General features: G+C 52.8%; 1 protein-coding gene and 2 long non-coding RNA genes across 3 annotated transcripts in view; 1 reads left to right on the top strand and 2 right to left on the bottom strand.

Annotated features, from left to right (window-relative positions):
• Positions 1-11,725, bottom strand: part of CPT1A (carnitine palmitoyltransferase 1A) — a 57,066-nt gene extending 45,341 nt beyond the window's left edge. The window contains exon 1 of the mRNA XM_025445769.3: positions 11,576-11,725. The gene's annotated coding sequence lies outside the window, so the exon portion shown is untranslated. The remainder of the gene's footprint in view (positions 1-11,575) is intronic.
• An 82-nt stretch (positions 11,726-11,807) lies between these two features.
• LOC118351362 (uncharacterized) lies at positions 11,808-12,985 on the top strand. The gene is made up of 2 exons (XR_004806697.2): positions 11,808-12,339; positions 12,794-12,985. It is a non-coding gene; the product is annotated as an uncharacterized LOC118351362 (long non-coding RNA).
• Positions 12,986-16,933: 3,948 nt separating this feature from the next.
• Positions 16,934-24,463, bottom strand: part of LOC125752880 (uncharacterized) — a 40,088-nt gene continuing 32,558 nt past the window's right edge. The window contains exon 3 of the long non-coding RNA XR_007403435.1: positions 16,934-17,911. This is a non-coding gene — a long non-coding RNA (uncharacterized LOC125752880). The remainder of the gene's footprint in view (positions 17,912-24,463) is intronic.

The raw sequence follows: 24,463 nt of genomic DNA, 5'->3' as shown, positions 1-24,463 counted from the left end.
AAATAAAATATTTAAAAAAAAAGAAAAAGAAAAACAATATATGCTTTCAATGCTACCTCCTATCACTGTCGGGGAAATGCCAATCAACACTGAGGCCAAATGCCACTGTACACCCACCAGGATGGCTAGAATCCAAAGGATGGAGGGTAACAAGTGCTGGCAAGGCGGTGGAGAATCCAGAACCCCCATGTGCTGCCGCTGGGGATGCACAACAGTGCAGCTGCTATGGACACCAGTCTGGTGGTTTCTCAAAACATGGTGTTAGTACACAGCCCCGCACTTCCACACCCCGGTGTCCATGCTAGAGAACCAAACACGTGTCCACCCAACATCCTGTACACAGAGGTTCATAACACCATTACTCAAATAACAAAAAAAAAAACAAAAACAAAACAGAAACAGCCCAAATGTCCTTCCACTGATGAATGGGTAGAGAAAATGTGGCCTATTCATCCAATAGAATGTTCTTTACTATTAAAAAGGAGTGAAGCACCTGACACACGCTACCACACTCATGAACCTTGAGGATATCCTACTATAGGAAGGAAGCAGCCAGACTCAAAAAGCCACATACTGTACACCTCCATTTATGTCAAGTGTCCAGAACAGGCAAATCTACAGAGCCAGAAGGAAGAAGTGTTTGCTGGGGGTTGGGGTACACATGACCACTGAGTGGGGTGGATGGCCGAGGGGAGGGATGGTGCTGGGTGCCCCTGTGTGTGAATGGATTCAACCCACTGAAGTGCATGCTCTGGGTGGGCATAGGGACAGTGGGTGAAGTCATACCGCCATAAAGCGGTTGTTTATTTTATTTTATTATTTTAATTTATTTTAATTTATTTTAGACTTTATTTATTCATGAGACACACAGAGAGAGGCAGAGACACAGGCAGAGGGAGAAGCAGACTTCTCAAGGGGAGCCTGATGCAGGACTCGATCCCAGGACCCCAGGATCATGCCCTGAGCCAAAGGCAGACACTCAACCACTGAGCTACCCAGGTGCCCCTAAAGCTGCTATTTTTAAAATGCAGCCTCTCGAGCCTCCTGAAACTCAAGTGTCATCTATTCAACCTTCATGTGCCTAAACCTTCTCTCCCAAACAGGTAAGGCAGGTGGGCAGGGCCATCAGTGTCCCACTCAATGAGGACTCCTCCTCCAAACAACTGTCAGCTCATAGCATCGAGGAATTACTGTTAAATATTTTTAGGTGGCATAGGATAGTGTGGTTATGTTTTAAACGAGCTACTATCTTTTACCGACACGTGCTGAAGTATTTATCAATGCAATTTCATCTTTCGTCAAGTCTAGGGTCAGCTTCAAGATCCCTGGGGGTGGAGCGCACAGAGGAGCAGAGGTAGAAGCTGGCCACCGGTGGGAACTGGTGAAGTCGGGCAGCGGCCGTTATCGGGGTCTGCTATGCTGGGCTCTTTTCTCCTGTACGTTTGTGATTCTCTCTTAATAATTTCTTAAAATAGGGCGCCGGGGTGGCTCAGTCCGTGAAGCACCTGCCTTTGGCTCTGGTCGTGATCTCAGGGTCCTGGGATCGAGCCCCACATTGGGCTCCCTGCTCAGCAGAGTCTGCTTCTCCCTTTCCCTCTGCTTGCAGCTCCCCTACTCGTGCGCGCGCTCTCTCAAATAAAAAAAATCATGATTTCTTAAAACGTATCTAACAAAATAAAATACCTGTCCACTGTAGCTCAGCGCTACATCTGACCCTCAGGAATGAACTTTCAAAGCTCCCAGGCCCTTTGTGAGCTCATCAGTGTGTCTGCCTTCTGGGGACACCTCACCCCTGAGCCCCACGAGCCACGAGCCAGCCTCAACAGAGCCATGGCTGGGCCCCTTAACCAGGCATGGAGACAAAGTCAAATAAGGAGGGGTCTGTTTCCAGGGCTGCTGTCTGCCCACAAGCCTGCCCTTGCATTCCACTGTGTCCACAACATAAGAATATCTACCGACCCACCCAACTACACCTAGAACAACAACAACAAAGACTGTCTGTGGGATCCCAGCACCCCTGACCTACTGCACCCTGGCAGGAACTGCTCGCTCTGCACCGGAAGCGGGGCACACCCTCACCTTTCACCCAGGTGGGTGTGGGTGAAGCCTGCCCGCCTGCCCTGCCTCCCCGTCTCCCCAGAAGGACAGCCGGAGTAACTGATATAGGCACAGCTACCGTCACTTCCCAAAGGCTGGAGGGGAGGCCAACCACGCCGGAGGCTGGAAAGAGGCAACCTGCCCAGGGGAAGGAGACAAGCCATCAATTAATTCATGGACAATTATGAATCAGGGGACCTCAAAAGAGCCCCAGTGAACGTCACTGTACTACACGGCAAGGCTGTCTTCTGTTCTAAAAGTTTTCAATCATACATGCTGCACACACAGTCTGGAATAGTACCGATGAACCTGCTGTGTCCATGTGACACTGCCCAGTCTCTGAACTCTCCGTTCCCGGGTTGGCCTCCCGGGAGACCCTGGCCAGGCAAGGCTGTCCTGTCATTCTGTCAGCACAGCTGGAAACCCCAACACCCTGGAAGAGGAAGGGCCCTGGGCCAGTTGGCAGGCCAGGCCTGCGTGTGGATGCAGGCCACTTACGATCGACAGCCTCTTCACTATCCCTCCAACCAACCTTCCAGCACAACAGTGAAGGCCACAGCACAGTGGCCCTGGAGAGGGCAGGCCATACCTCCCTCCCTGCCCCTTGGGGCTGTCACTGGGCTCTGCAGTGTCCAATCTATGACATACAACTAAACTGTTAGTGTCCATGGGCTGGCCTCACTCACTCCTGGACAAGGTGACCGGGCACAGACACCTTCCCACAATCTCTCTGCTCCTGCCACTCGCCCCTCTTAGGGATTCTCAGGATTCTGAGCTGGGGGCCACTGGTTCCTCTTCCAGCCCCTCTGCACCCCAGGACTCAGCCCCCCGCAGGACCCTGCCTGGGGCTCTAACCTCTCCCTGCACACACAACTCACCATTTCATGCACACCTCCACTGACACCAAAGCTAGTCAACCGCAAATTCATCCCGTCACCTTCCACACACCCTCCCCGTTTCTCCCTCCCTAACACCGCCACTGCCTGCTAGGCCCAGGCATGCACACAGGCTGGAGTGTCCTCATGCTGCACCTCACCCCTGTGCTGGGTGCAAGCACCAGAACCTGATAGTCTGGAAAGGTATGCTGCCCCTCACCCCCACTGCCACCATACCATCCTCACCTGAGCACCTATCTACCTGGGTGGAAAGAGGTGGCTTCTCTGGGAACAAAGTTTACAGGGCATGACTGCTGGGATCCACCTCCTGCTCAGCAGGATGCGCACCTGCACTCCGAGTTCTCACATGGCTAGAGAAAACACCTGTACCGGCGAGAAAAGCAGAAAAGACGAGGGAGAGGGAGAGGCTGCAAAGAAACCACAAAAGCATAAAAGAGAGCTTTACTCCCCTTTGGGTCACTCATTATTTCCCTCGAATCATCTCCACCGGAAGCCCTGACAAGAAATCTGAGCAGGAGGGAAGAGAGTGACAGCAGACGCACCCTCTGGGAACACAGGCTGGCTCCTCCTCCCCCAGAAGCCCTGGTTGTGCTAGGGGGAAGGCCCCTTGGGGACTATTCTTGATGTCAGGCCACCTCTTGCTGTGCACCTGCCAGACCAGTTTAGGGGTAAACCAGGAAGTGGCCACTTGAGGCACTTGAGACGTGAAGAAATTTACCCAAAGTGCTGAAGATAGAAAGAAAGCCCCCTGGGTCTATGTGGCTTGGCATGCTGTGGGGCTGTGGACCTGCTTATTTTTCCTGGCACGGCAGAAACCACCTCTGGCCGCCTCTGGTGGAGAGTGCCCACCTGGGAGCCCCAGCTGACGTGAGCTTGCATGAACCTCCCGGCCTGGAACACACCTGGGCGCTGCACCCCCAGGCTGAGCATGGGAACCATGTGACGTGCTACTTTAAAAATCATGAAGCCCACTACTGGAGAGAGAGTCTACAAGGTCTGCACCAGAGAACTTAAGCATCTTATGTTAATCTGCTCTCGGAAAGACACCAAGATCCGAGTTGAGAGCAACGACCTATTTATGGCAATTTTTATAAATTCACATCACTGGTCTATTATGCGGCTGTTCCTACAGCTTCCCAAGCCAGACCCCCACTTGGGCCTTGGCCGGGAGAGCCTGCTAACTCCAACTCACAGCTGGGATGCCTTTGCTCTCTCTCCATTCCCATCTTCTGGGTTCACACTTAGCTTCAAACTCCCCTTCTGCAGGCTGCCTTTGACCCCACATTCCCAGAGAACCGAGTTCCACCAGGTTTCAGCTGGTGATTCTCCCCACACAGGCTGGAAGGTGACTTTCATTTGTAAATCTTTCATTTAGGTGGCGTCTGGGTGACTCAGTTGGTTAAGCATCTGCCTTCCGCTCAGGTCACGATATCAGGGTCCTGGGATCGAATCCCTGAGTCAGGCTATGCTCAGCGGGGAGTCAGCCTCTCCATCTCACATGTGCATGCTCCCTCCCTCTCTCTCTGATAAATAAAAACCTTTTTAAAAACTTTAAAAAAATCTTTCATTTAATCTCCCAACGGAAGTGAGGAGTGTCTCCAGGACACAAATCCTTGTTCTACTCTGAATCCATTGAGGACCACAGACAGACAGCTCTCTAACACTTAATGCCAAGTGAATGCTGGGGGCGGGGGGTGGGGGCTGACGTAACACATACTTTAGTTTCAGTAAGACTACTTTAATTTTGATAACTGCCCAATGCCACTCACCCCATCTTTGGACAAAAAAATTGTTCTGTAGTTCATTTTTCATATGTGCCTGCTTTGTCCTCCTCCTCCATCAACTCTTCCTCACCATAATTTGTTCACACAAGGTCAGCGGCCAGCAATCATAACATCAGCCATCCCTAAGCTAGTCCCCTTACCCTTCAGGAGGAGCTGGCCCAGTGCCACCCCCATCCGCCAGGATTCTGGGGCAGGCAGCTGGCTAAGGAAAGGAGGTAAAAGGTCAGCACAATGCAAAGTGCTTAGCCGGCTTCCAAAACAGCCCGGGGGGTAAATTCAGATATGGAAATCACCTCCGTAATAAACAAACAGTAAAACCTGCCCTGTGATATCCAAAATATGTAATTAGTTGCTGTCAGAGGTCTTTCAACCTAACCTTAAAAACAACAGATAAGGAGAGAGAAAGGTAGGTAGGCAGACAGACAAATGCAGCAGATTCTTTCCTGTGCTTTTAACAATGAAAACACAAAAATATTCCTTCTACCAAACTGTGGCTACTGGACAACATGACCCGCGTCTCACCCGCGTTACCCATCTGATTCCCAGGAGAACCCAGGGAAGGGGCACAGAATTTACCAAGGGGCAGATCAACGTGCAGGTGCCAAGACACCTGCCCAAGGTCACAGCCAGCAGACCCACGTCCAACTCCAAACACCACGTGCCTACCTCCCAAGTTAAGTGGTAGGTACTCCATTAAAAGTTCCACGTAAGATTCCTAAAGCTACACAAATATAAAATTAGGTCATCCTGTTGTAACCGAAACGATGTGATTGCAGTCAGCAATAAAACTACAGTAACTACAAACACGATTGGTGCCAACGCTAAAATTATTCACAGGCACCAGCCTCTCCACTGAATTGCACAATTCACGCGCGCACAGGAGTGGGCTCAGCCTGCTATTAAAATCCGGCAAAGGGCGGCCCATCTCATCTAGCGGGTCAACAGCTGTGGTGGGAATCCTTTGAGGAAAGGTTACCCACAGGAAGCAACGGCTTAGCAGCCACGTGGAACACCAGGCAGGGTCTCCAACAGCACAGGCCGTACTCCTCACCAGGGAGGATGCTCGGGCCTCCAACCCTGGAAAAACTCTCCAGAGGAGACACTGTGGGCAGAGCCTGCAGCACGGTCTTTCACGGGGCACCATTCACGTTTATGGGGTAAGGATGCTGAGTCAAGGCAGATTATAGAGGGAATTCTCAATCATCATAGTTTGTTTTATGGCTCCGGAAAAACCCAACTTCTGCCCACAGAGCTAGCATAAAAATAAAGCAAATTCAAATGTACACCTGATATCGTGCCCACTCTAGTAAATAATGGCCAATCAGAAAAATACAAAGAAATATGATCCACGCAAGAGAAAAGAATTCGGGAAAGGTCACCGAGAGTCATGTTTTTATGAAGAAAATACAAAATGCCTCACCAGGCCCCAATCATCTGTGCTCCGCTCAAGTATTTTTCTCCAGATGCAGATCCATAAGCACCTGTGTCACCAGCCATGCCGATGGCGGCCCCTCTGCTGGAAGAAGCATGCCTCCACCCAAAAGAGATCCCTGAACCTCTGCTGCTCAGAGCAAGATATCGTTCCCACAAATGTTCCTGACACCAAGGGCAAGGTGGCTTTCCCTCGCACGCTCCTCACTCTTGCACCCAGAGATGCCGCTGACCTTGCCAAGCCCCAGTTCCAGCTCAGGGCCTGGAGAGGATGGTCCTATCCATAAAACATGCCTGAGGCTATGGTATTATTTGCTAAAACTCATGCCTACTTCATACCCTTGAAACTATTTTCACATCTGGCCTCTTACTGGATCCTCCCCACTCATGAGACAAATCAACAGGTGTCAGAGGCACCATTTTACAGATGAGGAACTGGAAATCCAGAAACACATATAAGGCTGATTCAGTGTCATATCCAGGGGGGTGGGGTGGGGGCAATGCTAACACCCAACACTGCCTGCACAGGGGTCTGGGAAGCAGCCTGGGACAGGGAGACAGACGGGGCACAAGGTTTGGAGAACACAGATCTGGATTCGAACTCCAGCTCTGCCACTTAGCCGTGTGTGTGTGTGTGTGTGTGTGTGTGCGCGCGCGCGCGCGTGCGTGTAGGAGACAGGGAGACAAGGAGACAGAGAGGGAGGCCTTGAACAAATGTCACTGCCTTATCCTAACATCGTTTCCTGGCACATCAAGTATGCAGAATATGTCCCCCTCACATCAAGTAATAGGCCTGACACCACAGTATGTAGGAACACACTGTACCTTCCGAACTACGGTCCCATGCTCCAGGAACGTGGGTTTCCACGTGTATCTGCCCTCTACTTCTTTCCTAGACCCCTCTCCCCCCTCTCCCCGTTCCCTGCACGCCCTGCCAGCATCAGATACCTCCCAGACCGACCTCCTCACTCTGGTATTCAGCTTGCAGGAGCGCTGCTGATCCATTTCTAGTACACCTTATCGTACCCTAACCTTAACCCCCCATTGTACAACAGAGTGTTTTTGAAAAAATAGAAAGAAACCAAAACTCTTCACGTTAAATCTTTTTAAGGGCAGTAGAGGAGTTGACATTTAGGAAAATTAGTGACAGATGCGTTATCTCATAAATGAGGAAGACTTTCATAAAATGTAAAGTCAGAGTTACAGCCTAAGAAAACTTCTTAAAGGCAAGGTTATTTTGTGTTTGCTTTTAACCTAAACACGTATTACCTTTTACTGGGGCAGTGGGAGGAGGTGCCAGGGCTTCTAAAGAGAAGGAATTAACCCTCAGAACTTGACTCCTCAGAAACTGGACGAGTCCCATCTGCATGGAGCCGTATTTCTCACCAGGGCACGGAAACAAAGAGGTGACCAGACAGGGGTGCGCTGGGGATCAACAGCCTCCTCGGGACTCAGGAGGAAGCCAGTAGACTGGTAGGAAGAGGAGGTCACTGGTCCCTCCCTTGATGTGGGAGGTATGGAGCTTGCAGGTCTCCCATCCAGACATCCCTGAGCACAGTCACAAGGCAAAACAAGGGCACCGGGCAGGTGGAAGAACGTAACAGCTTCCTCTGTCTGCTGCTTGCTTCCCTGGCACAGACTTTCACAGCCCCTAAGGACCCCACCGCATCAGAAAAGTGCAGCAATCCAGGGGAGAACGGATCCCAAATGTTCTTCTCTGGATTAATATCTGAAAGGCCACTTTGGGTCACAGGAATCAGCAGGAAGGCAAGTTTAAGAGTCACGTGGGAAGCAAAGGTAGCAGGTGGCACTCAGGGACGGTCAGAAAGAATCTAGAACACTCAGGTTCCGCGGGGACAGGTGGGTGGTGAACCCACAGCATTGGTGGTATGGAGTCCTTTCTTTTTTTACCTGAGTTACCTGGTGTCCAACAACTAGTTGATAATCTTGTGCAATCTCGCAGCCTTCCACGGTGGCAAATATACTGTACACTGAGAGAGGCAAGCCTAAGGCAGCAGCAAAATTTCAATTGTTGACTTCCAAAAACAGGCAGAAAAACAACCCACGTTACAGGAAAGTAAAGGTGGACATTCCAGAGAACTGAGGCTCAGGATCACCTTACCCCAAAAAGGTCAGTTGGCTTCCACCCAGGGCCTGCTGGGAACCCAAGGTCCACCCATATTTGCGCTGGGTAAAAGGTGAAGTTCACAAAAAGCGGCATAAGCGTCAGAAATCAACAAAAAGAACATATTCTTTACTTGTGTTAATTACCAGATCTTTTTTCCTTTCTTCCTTTTTTTTTTTTTTTAAAGCACGCCCTGTGCAGCCTAGACTCTTTCTACAGGCACCCAAGGCACTGTGAGAGGGTGGTCCCCGGAGCGGGGACCTGGGCGCGGAGGCCAACTCTGCGCATCCTTGGGTCCCCTAAGCACCGCCTTCATGTTGGACCCTGTGCTTGTCCTTACTTATCTGTCAAACAGAACAGTGCTGGCAAGAGCTGCTCAGGAGTGGCTCAAGCATCTGGGGAGAAAGAGAAGAGGCCCCATCAAAGCCAGCAGAGAATCTGTGACACGCACTCTGAACATGCCAATTTTATTTTAGCCTTAACAGCACCAATTCTTCCGGAAGCGAAGTTGAGGCTTCCAGGAGCACCAGCAGCAGCAGCAGCGGCGGCAGCGGCAGCAGCACTCTGGCCTGCCGGTAAGAACCACGCAGAATGACTAAACCTTTTCTCCAACAAAGGAAAAACTGCACCGGATCAAAGTGCAGCAGCAGCCCCGGGCCGCAGCGGGCGCGCTTTCCGCCTCCCACCTCCCCACCGCCCTCCGAGCTCCGCCTGCGTCTTTAATTGCTCGCCTGGAACGCGTCCTCGAGGGCGCCGCGGGCAGCTGCGGCCGCCGCGCCCCGCCCCGCCCCCCCGCCCCCCCCGCGGGCGTCACGTGACGGCTGCGAAAAGTAGGGGAAAGGTTAACCCGAGCCCCGCCCCCGGCCTGGCGCGTCCCCGGCGCTCAGATCCTGTTCCACCCGCCCGGCTCCGAGAGACCTTCCGGAGCGAGCTGGCGCGCATCGCCGGCGCAGCCCGTCCTCCTCCCCCGGCGACACGCAGCGCCTGTCCGTGGGAAGGCCCGGCCCCGCGTGGCCAACCCCGAGGGCACCGAAGGGCTGCGGGCGCCGGCTGCCGCCCCACGGCCGGCCCGCAGCCCCGCGCCCCAGGCGCCCAAAGCGCGCCCGGAAGGGACTCCCGCCCCAGGAAAAATGAAGTGTTTCTATGAATGGGCGCGAAGGGCCGGGTTGCATCAGCGCGGCCCTGGCCCCAGGACTCCCCGGAGGCCCAGGCTTGACCGCTGGGTTACCGCGCGTCCAGGGTCGGGCCAAGGGCGGCAGCAGCGGGGACGCCAGGTTTACTCCCTGGGCCTCCGGGTTAGGCCACTTGTTTTCGGGACCAACTCGAAAGCTTATTTTGGCCTGCGCAGGAAGCCAGTTTCTGCCACCCTGACACAAAGTATGTGCGCCCCCAAAGGTGGCCCTTTTCTGTTGGACTCCAACAGATGGGAGTTCAGGGTGCGAGGCCGGGTCTAGCAATGCTTCACAGGAAGGAAACGGGTCGTTTCGAGGCGAAGAGGAGCCCCCAGGCTCACAGAGGCTCAACCACCAGACCCCTCGGTCTGAGGCTGCATTCAGTTCCGAGGGACGCGATGGCCCCATAGGCCTTCCCACCAGACCCTGCTTCCCCTCAAAGACCAGCTCATCTATCTGCATTAAGGTCGTCCTCCGTGCACACTCACCGCGAGTCACCTTAAATACTTCGGAGAAAGGGGGCTGGGAGGGGTGCTGTTCGCTGGCACAAAATAAAAAAAAAAAAAAAACCAGGGAGTCCAGCCACGTTCTAATCCCTTAGTTTGAGGTTCGGGAGGAAATCAACACGCCTGAATATCTGGAATGGCCAGAAACCCGACGCCGGTGCAAGAGGATGGTGTAACAAAATACACGTTTCAAAAGGTTAAACGGATTTCTATTTTATTCGGCAACTTACAAAGTTACCAGTTCCCCCACAACAATCTCCCTTTAAATAATTCAACCCAGGGAGCACCGAGGAACCGAAGGCCTTGTCCTGAGCGGGGACTGCTTAAGCGTGTTCTGCACCGAACCTGGTTAATTATACGGGATGGTTAACTCTCGGTGTTCAAGTCGGCCCTCACCTTGGTTCCCTCCAGCTTTCACGAAAGCCAACAAACACGCTGACCCACGGCCTTTCCGAGCAAACCGAAAGGAAAGGAAATGGTCGTGGCCTCGCTGAGGGAGCGGAGGTCAGGGCTGCACCCGTCGGGGCTCCGGACGGCGCCTGCCGGGGCTTGCGGGCCCAGGGAGCCCGGACCCGGTCACGTGACGCCCCTCCCCCACCCCCGCGCGGCGGGGGGCGCGACCTTGGGCGGACGCTCGGCGCCCACCTGCCCCGCACCCAGGGCCTCACCGGGGGGTGGGGGGCGTCCGCCAGCGGAGACCCCGGCCGGGCGCCCCTGTGGTCCCCGGCGGACGCTCGGGGCCGCGCCTGGAGCCCCGCGTCAAGGGCGTGTCCCGACGGCTGCAATGCGGGGGCAGCCGGGGAGGGGGGCGGACGGCGCGCCGGGGAGTCCTGAGGCCCCAGCGTCCCTCTAGCTCCCGCCTGGAACCCCAGGACGGCCCCCCAGACCCAGTCTACCCCGATGGGGGGAGGGATGCGGCGGGATCGAGAGCGGGTGGACGGCGCCCAGCCAAGTCCAGAAGGCCGAGCATCCGTCCTGCAGCCTCGCCGCCCCTCGGACGGACCCCCACGCCCAAACCATTCCTAAGAGAAGGGTGGGATGAGCGGATGTGGGAGCCGGCGCCCCTCGTGGCCCCGGGCCGGGGGCATCCAGCCAAATCCGGAGACCCGCGCATCCCTCCAGCTCCGGCACCGCACCCGCCGGCGGGCCGACCCTCGGGCGTACCCTCACACCCAATCCACTCCCGGGAGAGGAGGGGGAGAGGAGCGAGCAAAGAAGCCAGTGGCCCTGCTAGTCCCGGGCTTGGCGCATCCTGCCAAGTCCGGGGGCCGAGCATCCCTCTCGCGGCCGCACCGGACCCGCACCGGGGACTCGCGCGCACACCGGCCCCCGGCGGACGCCCCCCGCCCCCCGCGATCCGATCCGGGGCGGGAGGTGAGGAGTCCCTGCCGCGCTCGCGTTTCGGGCTCCGGGCGAAACCCGCCGTCCGGGTGGAGGGATGCTGGGGGTTCCCCCCGCCCCCGCCTGGGTCGGGACCCGGGCAGTCCCCGCGCGCCCCCCCCGAGCCCGCCGCAGCCCGCAGGCCCGCGCGCCGTCCGCGGGCGCAGCCTCGGCCCAGCCTTACCGAGTCAGCGAACGGAGGCGCGGCGGCGGCGGCGGAGGCGGAGGCGGCGGAGGCGGCGGCGCACTGAGCGCTCAGCGAGCGAGAGCCGGGGGCTGGAGGGCCGCGGGCGAGGCCGAGTGCACCCGACGCCGCCGCCGCCGATTGGCTGGAGCGTGCGGGGCTGCGGTGCGGGCGGGGCTGAGACTCCCCGCGCGGGGCGGGCGGAGGGGGGGGGACCGCGGGGGGGGCGGGACCGGGACGGGGCGGGGCCTCCGCGGCTCCCCGGGGAGCGTGTCGGGTGAGGAAACTGAGGCTGCTGGGGGCACGCGGCCAACGCCTCTGCCAGCCTGGGGCCCGGGGCGAGATTCCTCAGCCCGGAGACTCGGTTTTCTCATCTGAAAAATGGGCCAACTCCCGTGGGCCAAGCCCGTAAAAGTGCTTAGCAGGGTGCGGGGTTCACGCGAGCCCTCCACAGCCATTGCCGCCTCTAATCCGCAAAGCGCCCCCATAAATAGCCGATCCCGGCCGGGGCTGCAGAAAGGATCACTAACTCGCGCATGACCATATGGCTGAGAAAATGGACCCGACGCTGGAGCCAAGTCTAACTCCAGAGCCGTCGCCCCAAATCCCCAAATCGGACATTGTCCCCGGAGTGACAGCTCAGGCGAGCCGGAGGCCGCGTGGCTCGCGGAGCCAACCCGCTGCTGCGAGTTCCCGCGACCCTTCTGAGAAGGCCTCTTCCTCCTCATCTAACCGGGAGAAAAACACCTCCCTCGGGGGCTTTGGTAAGATTTGGCAAATTAATCATTCAGGCGCCTAAAGCAGTGTAGGTGCCAGGAAAGACCTGGCTGGTAGTGGGGACAGAGTGACCCAGAGACCCTTGCGTGGGCGGACCCCCGGGGCCTGGGCCGGCAGCTGCCGCAGGGCGCTCAGGTCAGGGGCGCAGCGGTTCCCCCCCGCCCCGCCCCGCCCCGCCCCGCGCCTTCCCTTCCCTCTAGCTGGTGGCCCTGCAGGTAACAGGTGCTCCGTAAAGGCCCCAGGTTTATGAACAGAGACCCGGCTCTCCTAGAGCTCAGTGACTTCTTTGGGCAATGAAAAGGCCATGCTTGCCTCCATCTTTCTGCCTGTATCCTTTGGTGGTTACCACTGGAAGGTTTAGAAGAGAAAATGAAAGTTCTCTCTTGTTCCCGCCCCCGTCACTGCTGCTACTACAGTTAACTGTTGGTGTGCGCTCTCCAGGCTGTTTGAAGTGAAGTCACAGGATATGTGCTGTTTGTGACACTCTTGTTTTCACTTGGCTCCCCCCTTGGACGACGGTTCCCTGTGGAGATACAGAGATGACCTCCTCTGTCTCGGTGATGAACGCGCCCCACGGGCCCTTAGAGCCCCTTTTCACCATTGCGGGTATAAATAAAGCTGCACTGGCTGTGAGTGGGCCTCTCTGAGCTCTGATTTCTCTCTGTAGATCCCTAGTAGTGAAGCAACTGAGTCAAAGGGCAGGCACCTGTGACATTTTGGTGACATTGGTGTCACTTGCAGAGCCGCCCCAAAAAAGCTTACTGGCATCTATCTATTCCTACCCAGGCATGGGAGTGGAGTCCTGTCTCTAGGGACCATCAGTGCTGTCTGTCTCTATCCGCTCTCTTCATGTTTCTCAGTCCTAAAGGAGAGCGTGTAGATAATGCTATTTATTTTAATTTGCATTTCTCTGAAGTTAGAAGTTAGAGATTTCCCGCCACTGCCGGCTCCCATCTTGCCCACCAGGGATCCCAGGCTGCGACACCCCCCACCCCTCCCCTCCAGATTTCACAGCCTGCCAAAGCAGGTGGGCTGGGCCAGGGCACACCTGCAGAGACCTGCATCCTCTACTCCACAATCATGGCAAGTAGGCTTTCCAGGCTTGTCTCAAATGCTCTTCCCTCTCCTTTCCCTGGAACACAACAGCTGGCGGTCTGCAGGTCCCAGCCCAAGGTCACTTTCTTCCTCACTTAAGTCCCATGGTGCTCCCCTCTGGGATCAGCCCTGCGCTGTGTATGTTCCCAGGGCTCTGTGGCCTTGACCTTACACACCTCCCTGCGCACGTCCCCGTGTCACCTTGCAGGCCGGGTGAGGCAGGGGCAAAGGCAGGACTGCTGTCCATGGGGCCACCAGGTCGCTACAGTCACCTGTGCCCCAGTGACTGGGCTCTTGGGCCACGGTAAGGAAGCCCACGCCCGCCAGCAGTTCCAGCCAGAGCGTAGAGGCCTCATTCTCCTCCTGTGCTCTGCTCCCCGAGACTGCAGCTCCCCAGGGCCGCTTAGCAGCCACTATTAATAAAAAGCCCAGGAACTAGGCCTCTGGGGAGCTCCGGGCCTGTCGAATCCTGTGTTCTCTTTGGGCCAAAAATATCCCAGAGTCGGCCTCAGAAACTAGAGTAATCTTTCTCAAGGTCCGTTTCTGTTTTTGTTCTTTTTTCAATTCTTCCCCAGTTTGAAAGGAACATACTATCGCAGCTGCCTATTGTGGCTATACAGAAACCTCTTTTTAAAAAAAATGCATGTACTGTCTTTATTATCACTAAGAAACCCCCCCTTTTTTTTACTCTGAAAATATCTTTTTTTTTTTTTCAGATTTTCTTTATTTATTCATTAGAGACACAGAGAGAGATAGAGAGACAGAAACACAGGCAGAGGGAGAAGCAGGCTCCATGCAGGGAGCCCGACGTGGGACTCGATCCCGGGTCTCAGGATCACACCCTGGGCTGCAGGCGGCACTAAACGGCTGAGCCACCCGGGCTGCCTGAAAATATCTTTTTATGAAAAAATTCAAGCATATAAAAGTTAATGAAATCAATAAACTCCTGGATAACCAAGCAAAACAGTTTCAACAATTATCAAGTGAGGGCCAAGCTTGTTTTTGTCTACCCCTGCCACTGCCTCTGGATTTCTTTAAAGCAAATCCAGAAATCCTACTGTTCTGTCTACCTGTTCTTGAGTACAGATTTCTGAAAGACAAAAGTTTTTTTGTAAAAACATATTCCCCTGTGGGACACCTGGATGGCTCAGTGGTTGGGCGCCACCCTTCGGTTCAGGTCCTGATCCCATGATCCAGGATCCAGTCCCACATCGGGCTCCCTGCAGGGAGCCTGCTTCTCCCTCTGCCTGTGTCTCTGCCTCTATGTCTCTCATGAATAAATAAATAAATTTAAAAAAATAATAATAATAAATAAAAACACATCCCCCTAACACACACACACACACACACACACACACACACACAAAACATACCAAGAATACCATTGGCCAACCTAAAATAGCACAACAATTGTAATACAAAACTTGTAAGGCCTGGAGCAGCCTGGGTGGCTCAGTGGTTTAGCGCTGCCTTCAGCCCAGGGCCTGATCCTGGAGACCTGGGATCAAGTCCCATGTCAGGCTCCCTGCATGGAGCCTGCTTCTCTCTCTGCCTCTCTCTGTGTGTCTCTCATGAATAAATAAATAAAATCTTTAAAAAAAAAAGCTTGTAGGCCCTCTTGGGCTGCCAAGAGCACGGCTGAGTCCTACTCTCCTGCCAGCCATATTCATTGCTGGCAGCTCCCAGCCGGTTCTGATCCCAAAACATGTGGGATTTTCTAGAATTTAGCTCTCACTTCCCATAGGAAACAATTTTGTAATCCCGGAGTTCTGTGCTTCTCTCTCCTCTCCAGTGCTTTGAAACCCTCTGAACTTGAACCTTGAGCTGCTGTCAGTAGTGGGCAAATAACAGCAGTCCCACGTCAGGTGGCAATAATATTTGCTCAGCCAGCATCGCTGGAGTTTGGTAAGGACAAAATGAGGTAAAGCATGCAGGTGCAAGCAAACTGTTTCAGACACAGCTCGACCATGTGCTAGTGACAGGAACTCCTAGTAACAACCAAAGGGTATTCTTATTTGAATAGGCTTGCCCTATGACCCAGTCAGTAATCCTGCTCCTGAGTATCACTGAAGAGAAATAAGAGCACATGTCTGCGCAAAGACGTCTGGTACAAGAATGTTTGCAGAAGTTTCACTCAAGGGGTGCCTGGATGGCTTAAGCGGTTGGGCATCTGTCTTCAGCTCAGGTCATGATCTCGGGGCTCTGGGACTTGGTGACTCTCTGCTCGGTGGGGCGTCTGCTTCTCCCTCTCCCTCTGTGCTCGTTCTCTCTCTCTCTCTCTCTCTCTCTCTCAAGTAAATAAATAAAATCTTAAAAAAAAAAAGAAGCTTCACTCAAATGGACAAAAATCCAGAAACAACCCATGGGGCCATCGACATAGAATGGATAAATATATTGTGATTTCTCCATATAGTAGAGCAATAAGGAGCAACAAAAAAAGAATAAAGGGACACCTGAATGGTTCAGTGGCTGAGCATCTGCCTTCAGCTCAGGGCATCTGGGATCCGGGATCAAATCCCACATCGGGCTCCCTACAGGGAACCTGCTTCTCCCTCTGCCTGTGTCTCTGCCTCTCTCTGTGTCTCTCATAAATAAATAAAATCTTAAAAAAAAAAAAAAAGGAATAGAGTGCTAACACACAAGTGGATGGATCCTACAGATCTTATATCATATAAAAGAAAACCAAACAAACACACAAAATATTTATATGTTATATGATTTATTTGTTGTTTATTTATTTGGTAGAAAGAGAGAGCACAAGTATGGGGACGGTGCAGGGAGAAGCAGGCTCCACTAAGCAGGGAGTCCGGCATGGGACTCAATCCCAGGACCCTGAGATCATTACCTGAGCTGAAGGCAGACACCCAACTGACTGAGCCACCCAGCTGCCCTTGCTGTATGATTTCTATAACAAATGTGCATAATAATTGCAGTGATGGGTGACTGAGAAACAGAGTAAGGAGGCCACAGGCGGGCTCAGTGGAGTAATATGAAAATGCAGGGCTCTATATCCCTCAGATTATGCGCTTACTGTTCTTGCTACCTGCATGGTAGGCCTCAATTTCAAAAATTAAAAATTAAGGGGCACCAGGGTGGCTCTGTCAGTGAAGCGTCTGCCTTGGGCTCAGGTCATGATCTCCGGGGTCCTGGGATCAAGCCCCTCATCAGCCTCCCTCCTCCTACTAGGAGCCTGCTTCTACCTCTCCATCTGCCTGCTGCTCCCCCTGCTTGTGCTCTCTCTCTGTGTCAAATAAATAAATAAAATCTTTAAAAAAATAATAAAAGCTTTTGTTTATAAACAATAAAATGTAGTCAATGAATAACTTATTTCCTGGTTTAGTCATCAGAAATGCAGATATGATTGTCAGCCAGAGCTTGCGATCAGCATGAGGCACATCCACTCTTTCAACAGATGTTTATTCCAAAGTCCAGACTGCCAAGACCCGATGCATTACTTGCCAGCCATGGATAAAAAAGTTGGGCTTCTTGAACTGTAGAGTTTTATTTTAAATAAATCTGGGAACTCTTTATGGAAAATGTCAGAAGAGTTCAAGGGCCACCATTCGGACTTCAGATCCCGGTCATCTCCGAGGTCTGCGCAAACTAGCCCAGCCTGCCTGGAGAGTGTGCACTGGGGCCTGGACCTGAGCTTGTAGTGGGACCAGAGCATCGTGCTGGTCACAAAGCTGGTGACAGCTCAGTGGGTACTCCTGGAAGTTGACAGCTTGACTGTCCCTAGCTGGAACTGCACCAGCCTGGACACTGGGACCTCAAATATAGGGAAGAGGTGACTGACCCCCCTGCCCCACAGCGCCTGCAAGTAGGTGCCTAGAAATCCAAGTGAGAGCATTAGCAGAAGACTTCTGTGTCAAGAAGGAAATTCCCCCGCTTTGGAGGGAGAAGAAGATGGGCAGCTAGCGCCTTGGGTCAGTGGCTTTTATGCTGGGAGGGTCACTAGTGAGAATCTACTGGCAGCTACAACCTTTTCCCCAGAAAAAATGCACGCATGTAAACCATGGTAAATAATTTAATTCTTGAACCTCCCAAAGCCATTTACAAACTCCTGACTCACACAGGTTAAGAAAAATAATCTGAAATGTGGCAACAAGGCAAAAGGGTATTTGAATATTATTTCATGGGCTTGTTGTCTAACTGGCCCATCCAAGGATTTGCTTCTTCTCTGGGGAAACGTATCTCGACCAGGCCCCAGACTCTATGAAGATTCTATGTGTTAACCAGTAGATTTTTGTCCAACAGAAATCCTTTGCATTAGATGCAAGGAAAAAAAAAAGTAGAAAAAAAAAAGTATTCCAGGGCACCTGGGTGGCTCAGTCGGTGAAGTGTCTGCCTTCGGCTCAGGTCATGATCTTGGGGTCCTGAGACAGAGCTCCTTGTCGGGCTCCCTGCTCGCTGGGAAGCCTGCTTCTCCCTCTCCCTCTGCTGCTCCCCCTGCTTGTGCCTGCCCTGTCAGATAAACAAAATTTTAGAAAAAGAAAGAAAGGAAGAGAGTGAGGGAGGGAGGGAGGGAGGGAGGGAGGGAGGGAGGGAGGAAAGGGAAGGGAAGGGAAGGGAAGGGAAGGGAAGGGAAGGGAAGGGAAGGGAAGGAAAGGAAAAAGGAAAGAAAAGAAAAGAAAAGAAAAGAAAAGAAAAGAAAAGAAAAGAAAAGAAAAAAAAGAAAAGAAAAGAAAAGAGACTCAAAGGTATGATTTCATTGCCCTGTAGGATGTTAAGGAGTTTTGTACCTACTTAGGATAAACTTCAGATTTTTTTCCACCTTCCTGTGTAGGGAAAACGCAGCTCTTCCTGCCCTGTGTCTGTTTGCTCTGTGACTCATCTACTCACCATCATAGCACTTCACTTCTGATACTTCTAGTCACCAAACACGGGGAGGTTTTTCCCACAGCAATAGGCTATTCTCAGACACCTGCAGGGTGTCTAGGAATTCAACTCCATTCTGACATGGTCTACCCAGATAGCGTCAGATCCCACAGGCTAAGGGCTTGATCCTCACCAAAGGCTCCCCTGTGCCCACCACTTCAGATAGCAGGTTGTTATGTGTGCTCTGGCCAACCCTCTACAGGGGTTCCAAAGACCCCTCCTGGAGTCCAAGGAATTTGCTGGAGTGGCTCACAGAACTCAGGGACACACTTACTTAGACTTGCTGGTTTATTAGAGGATATGACAAAGATGCTGATGAACAGCCCAGTGGAGGCACATAGGGCAAGTCTGGAGCTTCTGTCTCCATGGCTTTGGCATGCATCACTCTCCAAGCGTGGGTACATTCACCAGCCTGTGCTATTGGGGTGTCTTGGAGGCTCCCTCATGTAGGCATGAGGGATTGCTAACTCCATTTCCAGCCCCTCTCTGTTTTCTGAAGAATGGGGCTAGGGGGCAGCCAAGAATTTCAAGCTTCTCATACTGACTTGGTCTTTTTGCTGACCAGCCCCCAGCCCGGGGTCCCCCCAGAGTCGCCTGGACAGATGGTGCCAGCGCTCTTATTGCTTAGGAGTTTGCAAGGATTTCAGGAGCTCTGCGGGGCAGGGGCGGGAGTGGGTGGGGGGGTGGGCAGAGCCCCTATGCATACTTTCTGTTAACTCACAGAGTCGAAATAGTTCCCTAGCCATCATGTTCCAGCTTTCTCCTCTGTCAGAACTTCTGGACTCAGCCTCTAGAATCCTCCTCCTCCCACCATCCTGTTGGGTCCTTCACTGATAAATTTATTTATTTATTTTTTTCTTTCCTTCACAGATAAATTTAAATCTTTGACATTTGCTCACTTTGTATTTGAGAGTCCTGTTTTTGACTTACTGAAAATCCTATCCGACACACATTACTGTGCATGAGAGCCGGATGCCTTTCCGAGAGCTGACACTTGGTACAAAGCGTCTCAGAGAATGAAGGATGAGAGAGGAGGGCCTTCAAACATTCCTAGGACTCTGGGGTCTCTTGTTATAAATGGGCTCACTTCTCAGGCCACCCAGGGTCAAACTTCTTAGAGGCAGAGACATTGAGATAGCAGCTTGGACCTCTTTTTTTGCCCATAGCATCCTCCTGCGTTTCTGCAGCAATGCAACACTAGGGGAGACCTTGCTGGGAAAGAGTTGGGGGCACCCACACCCACGAGCCCCCTGGAGCAGCACAGGGCAGCTGGTAAACCGCGGGACCATTTGTACAAGACCTCCAGCTTGTACTGCACCTTCCTACTCATACATGGTGTTATCCTCACATTTCCAATGTATTCCATATTTTCTTTTCCTTTAAAAAAGACCTAGGATGACTGCAAATATCAAGGCCTGAGAAAAGCACTGGCTCTGCCGAGTCCAATGACACGTTCCTTTGGTCCTTATCCCAAGCAGGAAACACTTGAAGATTCTAGGTTTAAGCCAGAGCAAGCATATCTGCTTTCCATGCTCCACAAACCGTCTGGGCCTCAGGTCACTGCCCTGCCCCAGTTTCTGCCCCAGGCCTGTCCCCTCCTGTCCCTAGCATGCCCTCCTCATTTATAAAAGGAGGGTCGGGCAGCGTGGGTGGCTCAGTGGTTTAACGCAGCCTTCGGCCCAGGGCCTGATCCTGGAATCTCGGGATCAAGTCCCACATCGGGCTCCCTGCATGGAGCCTGCTTCTCCCTCTGCCTGTGTCTCTGCCTCTCTCTCTCTCTCTTTGTGTGTGTGTGTCTCCTGAATAAATAAATAAAATCTTTAAAAAATAAAAAAATAAAAGGAAGGTCAAATACACCAACTCATCTCGGAGGGGTGGGAGAACTTTTAAGAATCTATTGAGCACCTGCTGTATGCCAGGCAACAAGCTAACCAGGGAGTGACTGCAGAATGTGAGATCCTCAGGGGCCCCTTCATCCTGCATCTTGTCCTTCACCTCCAGCACGAGTCCTCCCGAAGCTCATTAGTGACTGTGGTGACCCACAAGCTCCCTGGACCAGCAGAGGCCACTTGGCAAACCACAGTTGCCTCCTTCTCTAGATCCCATCCTGTTGGAAGCCTGTGCTACATTTCACTATTGCCTCATCTTCCTCTCCCGGGAGCCTTCTCCTCCTGTAACCTGTGAGTCACTCTGGTCCCAGGTTTTCCTCCTCCGCTGGGACCTGTTCTCAGATGCCTTCTCTGGCTCACCTCCATCTGCCTTTCAACCTAGATATGGCTCCAAGCCTCTTGCTTTGGCCCTGCCTCCGTCACCAGCTTTGCTCCCCTGTGAGCCCCCACCCGGCCACACTACACCCCATTCTGATCCTCCCAAATCCTCACCAGAGGGGCCCTCCCCAGGTGAAATGATAGGGCTGAGCTACCCACCAGGAAGAAAGGCAAGTTTCAGGGGCCAGTGGAGCAGGGACACACAGAAAATAGGTGTGTGTGTGTGTGTGTGTGTGTGTGTGTGTGTGTGTGTGTTATATTTCTTATGTCCAAGAAAGCAGCAAATAACCACCAAGGGGAAAATTAAAACTCTGAAGGATTTTCTTATACTCATTTTAGTATGTATCTTTTAAATTACATATGAGGAAGTCACCCTAATCCTTTTAGCAAGGAGGGCTTTCAAAAGATCTGAATCTAGGGGCTCCTGGGTAGCTCAATTGGTTAAGTGGGCAACTCTTGGTTTTAGCCCAGGTAATGATCTCAGGGTCCTGGGATCAGGTTCCACATCAGGCTCTGTGCTGGGGGTGGAGTCTGCTTAAGATTTTCTCTCTCTCTCTCCCTCTGGCTCTCACTCCTCTTCTGCTTGTGCATGTGGTCTCTCTCTCTCTCTCACTCTCTCTCTCTCTCAAAAGAAATCTGAATCCAGCCCTGATCTGAACCATATTCATTCATTTCTTCATTCATTCATTCATTCATTCATTCATTCATCAGACAAATATGTACTGAGCACCTCCAATGTGCCAGGATTGTTCTAGATACTGGAACTCTGCAGTAATAGAGCCTTTAAACCAAGCCCTGTCCTCAGGAGCCCTCATTCTGGTGGGAGAAGCAGACAAGCAGCAAATTCACTCTTTTGTGTGAAAAGAAAGGGCAAAGGAGAAAAAACAAGGAGGGGGACCCAGGGTGCATGACCTAGCATGGGGTAGGTAAGGCTAGCTTATATTTTCAATGGAGCATAAGTTCCTAAAGGTAGAAACCTTTGTAACCCCACCTAACTCATCTTGGGTCTCAGAAATGTTAGCTGAATGATTGATAGGTGAGTAGATGGGTGGATGGATGGAGGGACAGGTGAGTAGATGGGTGGATGGGTGGGTAAATGGGTGGATAGATGGGTGGGTAGATGGGTATGAGCTCCCTCATGCCCTTCCCAGTGGGCCCTTCCTTTCCGTGTCCTCAACCCATCACAAATTCTTCCTCAAGAATCTTTAAACTTCATTCCTGTCTGTCCTTCTTCGTGGTGTGCCTAAGGTCACCTTCTGAGTCACAACAACTTTGATGCACCCTGTGGCCTCAGGCAGACCTAGATGCATAATTTGTCAGGTCCAAGGCAAAATGAACATGCAGAGACTCTTGTTTGAAAATGATTAAGCATTTGAGGACGGGGATCCCTGGGTGGCGCAGCGGTTTGGCGCCTGCCTTTGGCCCAGGGCGCGATCCTGGAGACCCGGGATCGAATCCCACGTCGGGCTCCCGGTGCATGGAGCCTGCTTCTCCCTCTGCCTGTGTCTCTGTGCCTCTCTCTCTCTCTGTGACTATCATAAATAAATAAAAATTTAAAAAAAAAGAAAAAAAAAAAAAGCATTTGAGGACGGTGACAGCTGAGCCACTCTGATTGCTGGCTCTTGTAACAGCATGGGTGGCACACCCATGAAACTGGGCCTGCTTTGAAGGCCTTCCTAAATCTGTACTTAAGGAGCCACCCAGGCTGTGCTTACAAGCCTCAATGAAGGGGCGCCTGGGAGGCTCAGGCAGCTGTCTGCCTTCAGCTCACATCATGATCCCGGGGTCCTGGGCTGGTCCTGCAATCAAGCCCTGCACCAGGCTCCTTGCTCAGTTGTGAACCTGTGTCTCCCTCTCTGTCTGCCTGTCGCCCCCGCTGCTGGTGCTCTCTCTTGGGCTCTAAATAAATAAATAAATAAAATCTTTATTATTTTTTAAAAAGATTTTATTTATTTATTCATGAGAGACGGGGGGCGGGGTGCAGAAATACAGGCAGAGGGAGAAGCAGGCTCCATGCAGGGAGCCTGATGTGGGACCCGATCCCGAGGACTCCAGCCAGGATCATGCCCTGGGCCAAAGGCAGGCACTAAACTGCTGAGCCACCCAGGGATCCCTAAATAAAATATTTAAAAAACAAAAAAACAGGGGATCCCTCGGTGGCTCAGTGGTTTGGCGCCTGCCTTCGACCCAGGGCGTGATCCTGGAGTCGTGGGATCGAGTCCCACATTGGGCTCCTTGCATGGAGCCTGCTTCTCCCTCTGCCTGTGTCTCCGCCTCTCTCTCTATGTGTCTATCATGAATAAATAAATAAATCTTTAAAAAAAGCAAAAACAAAAAAACAAGCCTCGATGAATTCTGTGCTCCTTCCCTCAAGACTTCACTCCACTTCCAGCCTCTGGACATCTGTTCCTACTGTTCCCTGCTCAGGGTGCCTTCCCCACTCACCGCTTGTCTTTGTGCACAGCCATGAGCTAGACGTTAGGAAGGGAGATGCGGTAAATCAAACCTAGTCCTGACTCCAGAGAAAATGCTCACAGGGCACCTGAGTTCTGGCTTAGCTGCAGCCCTGCCCACTGCGTGGCCCAGAGCTGGTACACTTTCCTCTGTTGCAAAACGGGCAGCAGCCAGGCCAATGCTGCATCCACCTGGGGTTCTGCTCATAACCCTCCCCCATTTAAAAAAATCTACGCTATAAGGCCACCTGGGTGGCTCAGATGGTTAAGCATCCGACTCTTGATTTTGGCTCAGGGTGTGATCTCAGGGTGCTGAGATCGAGCCCCACATCAGGCTCCATGTAGAGTGCGGAGGAGACTGCTTAGGACTCTCTCTCTCTTTCCCTCTGCCCGTCCCTGCCCCTTGCGAGTGCTCCCCCCCAAAAGAAACCTAAGATATGACTCACGTGCTATAACATTCATCCTTTTAAAGTATACAATTCAGTGGTTTTTAATATATACAAGAGGTTGCGCAACCACCACCATGATGCAATTCCAGAACATTTCCCACAAATCCCCTCCTAAAAGAAACCCCATTCCCAGTAGCAGTGCTCCTCTCATACCTGCTGCCTCCCTGGCAAGCACTACTTTACTTTCTACCTCTACAGCTTTGCCTACTCTGGATGTTTCATATGAATGAAATCCAGCACTATATGATCTTGGTGTCAGGCTCCTTTCGTGTTTTCATGATTCATCTTTGTCTTTGCAGGTATCAGGACTTCTTTCCCTTTTGTGGCTGGATATTCCATTGTGTGTCAAAGGGACATTTTGGCGGATGCCTAGAGCACCCACACATCAGCTTCCAATGCCTGGAGGTTGCAGGAGCCCAGCTCCCGCTCTGAACTTGACCCTGAAATACAGCCCGGTCTTCTTTTCCTTTATGGAAAAATTTCACTTCTCCTTCAAAGTCAGATACCACCTGCTCCAAGATTTCCCTCCCCAGATTTCTCCCAGAGACTGATGAACCCCTTCTTCCGGGTCTTCCAATAGGTCTGGGATGCAGGACACTCCACCTTCCCTAAGGTCCGCGACCCTGATCCGGAACAGCCCCCGGGTCCCCTGCCGGGCGGGCCAACCCGCCAAGACTGGTGTGGAATGGGAAAGAGGGAAATTGCCTGGACGCTCATTGGCTGCCAGACGAGCGATTTCCTTGCGATCACTCGCTTTGGACGGCAGGGGAGGGGGAAGTTCGGCGGGGGGCGGGGACGCGGAAACGACGGCGCGGAGGGGGACCCACCGACGCAGCAGCCCGCCTGGGTGCCGGGGGTCCTGGGGGCAGGGGAGGGCGCCCACGCCCCCCACCCATCCCCCCGGGGCCCACCCACAGCTCCATTTGCGTCCCAGGGTCGCGCTGGGCAGCTGGTTAGCGCTTCGAGTGT

The sequence above is a fragment of the Canis lupus genome, chromosome 18 (assembly GCF_003254725.2).
Source record: "Canis lupus dingo isolate Sandy chromosome 18, ASM325472v2, whole genome shotgun sequence".
Taxonomy (NCBI): domain Eukaryota; kingdom Metazoa; phylum Chordata; class Mammalia; order Carnivora; family Canidae; genus Canis; species Canis lupus.
Note: the sequence above shows the minus strand (reverse complement) of the source record. Positions and strands in the feature narration are given on the sequence as shown.